The sequence below is a fragment of the Dermacentor albipictus genome, unplaced genomic scaffold (genome assembly GCF_038994185.2).
Source record: "Dermacentor albipictus isolate Rhodes 1998 colony unplaced genomic scaffold, USDA_Dalb.pri_finalv2 scaffold_16, whole genome shotgun sequence".
Taxonomy (NCBI): Eukaryota; Metazoa; Arthropoda; class Arachnida; order Ixodida; family Ixodidae; genus Dermacentor; species Dermacentor albipictus.
In genome coordinates this window covers 12,692,568-12,698,567 of record NW_027225570.1, presented here as the reverse complement: position 1 = coordinate 12,698,567, position 6,000 = coordinate 12,692,568, and positions in this window count along the sequence as shown.

Genomic DNA, 6,000 nt, shown 5'->3' with positions numbered 1-6,000 from the left:
TACAGCCCTTTCTTCCTTGTGTATGGTCGATCTCCTTCCACCATATTCGACAGAGAACTATTTTTCGCACCTTCTTCGCCTAACGCGTCGCTTCCAGAAGATTTTGCTGCCCGAGTTGCACATTGCCGTCAAATCGCCCAGCAAAGCACGGAAGCTACCCAAGCTGAGCGCAAGCGTTACTGCGACAACAAACGCCGTGACCTACGTTTTCACCCAGGAGACCAAGTCCTGCTTTGGACTCCAGTCCGCACCCCAGGCCTCTGTGAGAAGTTCCTTCCACGCTACATTGGTCCATACACCGTTGTGCAGCAAACATCTGCAGTGAACTATCTCGTCCGCCCAGTACACTCCGTCACTGACCGGCGCCGCCGGAATGCCGAAATCGTTCACGTGTCGCGGATGAAGCCCTTCACTCCCCGTTTAGATAATCTCTAATCTGCGGCCAGGCTGGCCGCTTCCATGACGGGGGGAAGTTAGTGTAAGCACTATTAACGTACTTCGTCGTTTTCATTTGTACATAGCCATCATCATCCTCCCTCTTCTTCGACTTCTTCGCGCGTGAGCTGCGGGCGCTGCCTTTTTTGGAATAAACAGCGCTGGGCAACTTGATCGGTCTCGGTATTATAATATATATATATATATATTTATATATATATATATATATGTCTTGCATACAGAGAACATGTGTACGCCTCAGGTTGAATATTTACATGGCCCAGGGAGATAACAGCTTTAGTCCTATTTACGTATACTCTGTATGCACAAAAGTATCAAAGTAACGTAGAAGCTGCAATAACACTCCTTCTCAATCTTGCGATGCACCGTTTTCTTGCCGTACAGTTCTTTCTTGGGGTTTCGCGGTTGCTGTATTAACACTCCTGCGTACGCCGTCGTACTGTGGTGCCGTGGGCTATCATTTTCATCAAGTCCACACTCTCGATATGGTGTACTGCTCATGGTAGTGTCATTGACTGCCATATTTCTCAAGTACGTCATCATCGTTATGCTATAGTTCTGGTTAGTGTCTATCTTAGTCTCACTACCATGCACAGTCCACAGAGTGCGAGGCAATACAACTGTATGTCCTTTTTTATTGCTCTCAAGGCAGCACAGATATCCGGCACATGTTTTCTATAGGGAGCCACGAGAAGCTAATCGTCGTGAAGTTCGCCACAGTGGAAGCCGTTTGTAGTGCTGTTAAAAAGTTTTCGAAGTTCTTCCACTATGTATGAAAACTGGGATCTCGACTGTCCTTTTCTTTAGATGTGTTCCAAGAAGATTTATGAGACTAAGCACGAGCGTACATGTCTAGCTTGTAATGAGATATAATAAAAGAAATAAATTTAGTCACCCCATATATATTACTTGCTACAGCTTTGCAGATAATACAATCATATTAAAAGAACTATAGATATGACGAACCATCACGGGTTGGATAACTATAGAGCCGAGTTAGCCGAGTTCAGTAAAGAAAACAACCTAAACCATTAGGTACACTGCAACAAGGAAAAAATTCGAATGCAAGTAGCACCAGGAACTATACTACCTACTTGCATATACACGTATACAGACTCCGTAGCACGCACACTAAGCCACGATTGGTAAGAGATGTGCAGGTGCTGGGTGAGCAAACAGATATGAATAACACACAAACAGAAAATCACGCAACTCATGGGCTCATTCGTTACACAAGACGCACGCAGATAACTATAGAACACTTATTAGACAATCTACTCACATGGACACAAATCAGTAAAGTCTGTATCGCTTACATAATTCTGTCCTGTGATTGGGTACCATGTAGCATTCTTGGTTCTTTCAAGAAATGTTCCAGTGCAACTGAGCATGTGTTGGTGGGCTAGTTGGTTAAGCATGATTACAAAGACGGCGCCGAATAAAACAACACACAAAGAAGGGGAACACGAACAAGCATGTAGGCGCACTAACAACTGAGTGTTATATTTCTTGACATACGCCTACGCGCTGTCTCGTGTTCCCCTTCTTCGTGTGTTGTTTTATTCGGCGCCGTCTTTGTAATCTTCCAGTGCACGATATGTTTGTCGCAGTGCTATCTCAGATGGCCAAGAGCTGACCACATTAACGAGATCAGTTCTTCTACAGTGAAGTCCTATAACCATCATATGTCTTCAACCACCAAGACACTCTTAGAATATGAGAAAGCTTGAATGAAATCAGAGTTAGGAGAAATCTCGTCTGGTCGGGAAATAATGGCGTAACAGGAAGAAAAAAACTATGGTTGGCGTTCTGTTTTTTCTTCTTATTGTGAGAAACTTTGTTCAAGTAAGAATCTAAAACATTGTTTTGCAAGTAGTGACACTGTCCAGCCCAACGTTCATTATTCTCAAGTAAGACAATAACTCCTTGTAACGACTGTGTTAGTGCAGCTGATTGCGATGTATGGTTTCTTGAGCATCGAAGTTTCTATCATCTGGTATTTTCTGTTCTCTTGCAAGGGACCCAGACACAGCGGAAGAAGAAATCACGCACCGACTGAGCCGTGATTAGCAACGGCTCACAAGAAGCATCTCGCAACTACAAAAAGAAATTGGAAACTCTCAAATAAAGCACTGAGCATAGTCACAGAAAGCTCTAGCTGAACAGGAGGATATATTTTCAGAGGCATACGTCGTCTGGACCCCGGGACACAAGTCCCTGGGTGTGAACGAAGCGGCCGACGGTTCGTTCCAGTTCTCGGGAAACGGTTCTCGACCTCGGGAAAACAATGGCAACGAGGCTAGAAGACATGCCTAAATACATTAATATTCTACAGTACTATAAACTCCAACGAAGAATGCACCCTCCAGTTCCCCTGATATTCAACAGAGACGACACAGTTATACTAATAAGGCTACAAACTAACTAGATTGTTAACGGTATTTTATTGCATAGGATATCTCCAACACCGTTTCCGTACCTCTGCAAGTTTTGCGGCGTCTCTGGCACTCTGCGCCAAATGGTAACGGAGTGCTCAGGCCCCTTGGAACGATCGCAGAAAACGAAGACGGGACATCGAAAGAGCAGCCGAAGGCGAGACGGCAGAAGAGGACGAGGAGGAACTGTGTGAGGCCATACTTTCTCGCTAACGGCAGGATCGCCAGCGAAAGTTGATGGGCAGGGCCCAGGTAGCAGCGACAGCCCACGGGTGGCTGGAATGAGGAAACCACCCACCTGAAGGCGAAGATACATACCTTTGTCTCTATCGCTAGTTTAGACATAAACATTTATTTCTCTCGCTCTTTCAATTTCGTTACCTTTTCCCCTCCCTCTAAGAATGGCGCAAAAGTAGATGCATTGCTGCTACGTTGCTACCACGCTGCCTGTTGCTTCTCAACTTCTAGCCTGGACTTCCATTTCAGCAGAAGTTACTGAAGCCAGCATCAAAATTTTAACAATTGCCAATGCTCGCATGAGTTGAGTAAACTTAGATTAGTAATAAACGGCTGACTTCCTCGGGTGCCTTCTAAAGTATATAGATCGATAATAGTTTATTGATTTGCTCCTGGGGCCCCCTGAACCATTGGGGGCCAGGAAAAAGGTACATGTACTCGTGCATCCCTTCGAGAGGCTGGAACTTTCTTCTTCTATGAGCCTTGTTAAGTACCGGAATACGCCTTTAGGTTGTAGCGGATGCATGTTGAAGATTTGTATGTGCTCATACAGTGCCAAAGATTTCTGCAGATTCAATTTCCTGAACGATATATGTCTTCAATTCCTGAACCTGCAGCTAAAGATCGAAACTATTCATCTAGATGTCACAGACCAGTCGAAGACGTACAGCGCAAGACATATTTCGCAGAAGGGGGAAAACATGTGAGGGAACTAGCTGCGGTATAATAAAGGTATACGATGAAACCGAGCTGTCATCGTCGAAGCATGCCGAGGGAATTCGGTATGGCATGTCTTCCTGGTACAGTGAAACCTCGATATAACGAACACGCATATAACCAATTATTAAATATATCGAACTCTCCCGAAATATTTTTGTCAAACACATGTATTTTTAACTTCCTATAGCGAACGCGGTTTGGCATAAAACGGATATAACGAACTTCGCGACGCCGAGCCCGAACTCACTTTATTAGCAGGTGGCAGGCTTCGTTGCACTACAAGTGTGTCGTGCGGCGCAGCAAACGTTCAGGACTACCTCGCAGGCGCTGACAGCGCCCCAGATGCCACGTTGTCATCGAAAGTTGACAGCCAAAGAAATCGTCCGCATCTCACGACCGCTGACAGCGCCGCTTCATAAGCGGCGTGATCGAATGTTGCTTTTGCATTTTAGTGCTAGCAGTGGCGTGGCCATCGTAGCGTTGTGTGGAGGCTCTTTCGGTTGTCGTGTCGAGTGCGGTGCGCGGGTGTGCGTAGTGCTGTGATGGTGATGAATGTGAAAAAAAGAGTGGCACTGACGTTAAAGACCAAGCTCGAGATAATTCAACGTGTCGAGTTTACTGCGCCGACACTGCAGTGCTATTGAGGGCAGTGGGTTTGCCCTTGTTGAGTGTTTGCAAACTGTGGAACAGGGCGTGATACGGAATGCGATCAACACCAAGAAGCAGGCCGCGATAACGCAGTTCTTTGTGCGTAAATAAATGAACGTGACCCAAGTAAGCATCGTTCGACTTGCTGTGCCTTCTCTGATTGAATTTTGTTCCTCTTGCATATATTATTTACGAAATTTTATATTACGAATTATGGATATAGCGAACTAATTTCCAACTTTTTAGCTGTTCGTTATAACGAGGTTTCACTGTATTTGGAGCCAGCGACACAGCGGTAGCCCCTCGATAGTTGCTCTCTTCCCCCCGTTGCTTCCGTACAATGAAAGCGAACCATCACTACAGGAGGAGGGGGGATACTAGGAATGTGGCCTGGTTCGATATCGGTGTAGTCGTCGAGCTGGCAGCAAGACTGCAACTTTAAACACATTACCAATTCAGATTGCGGAGCACCAACGTTGTATCTGCTTTGGTGCAGACTTCCCTAGAGGTGGATATTGGACTTTCCAGAGACAGTGTTTGCAGGGTCAAGCTATGACGCCGCCTCTCGGTAAGATTTGCAAAGAACGTCGCTTTACTTTCCTAACGCAGTCTTTGTACGCTCAGTTATTGCAGGTGCTCTCATATTTCTTGGGGTGCGAATCGCGCGCAATATGAACCTCGACGTTCGACAGCTTTAAACAAGCAAAAACAAAAGTAATTTCGTAGACATCATAATTGCTTGAAAGGGTCACCGGCTGTTCTATTTTCACTAATGTATTTAATATATATAGTATATGCATGTACCAGCTGTTCTTGTTGCACTGTAGTGGTTGAAGTCTGGAACATGTCGAATTTGTCTTTATGAAAGCTGTATGAGATGTCGCAATGTCCCGGATAGGTAATAAAGTGATTCACTGCATTATTCCTTGTTGCTTCCCGTTTGGCCACAATTTTAGGTTCCTAAGCAGAAGCCCAGCAACTGAGTGCAAAGCTTCAGACTAGCACCCCATAAAGTTTACAAGAGCCGAAAACTTGGTAGCAAGTTTTTGACGCCTCAATAAACGTGGTTGCGCACTGTGGAGGGAGGCTTCTACGCGCAAGCGCCACTGTTCAGCTCTTCGAAACTACAGCGCGTGTGTAAACCCGCGAAGCAAGCGAACAAGGAAGGCGCCTGCGGGTGAAGCAAATCGCGCGGGGGAAAGGGCCTAGGAGCGCGAGCGCGCGGCAAGGTAGCCCAACCTAGAGGAATGTGCAGGTAACGTTACGCGAAGGCGGAATGTACAAACCAGGCGAAGCGTCGCGGAGGACGAGGGTAGGCAGAGGCAGGCCGGGCTGACCTCCTTTCCCAGTTGCTACAGGTTCTGTTTGCGATACAGACATACTGGGATAACATCGCCCATGCGCGCCGCCCACTGCGTGTGCGAGTGAAAGCGTGCGACGCAGAGGCCGACGATGGCGGCTCAATTTCGCGTGCGCAAGTGGGGAAGCGTGCCGTGTTCCGTCA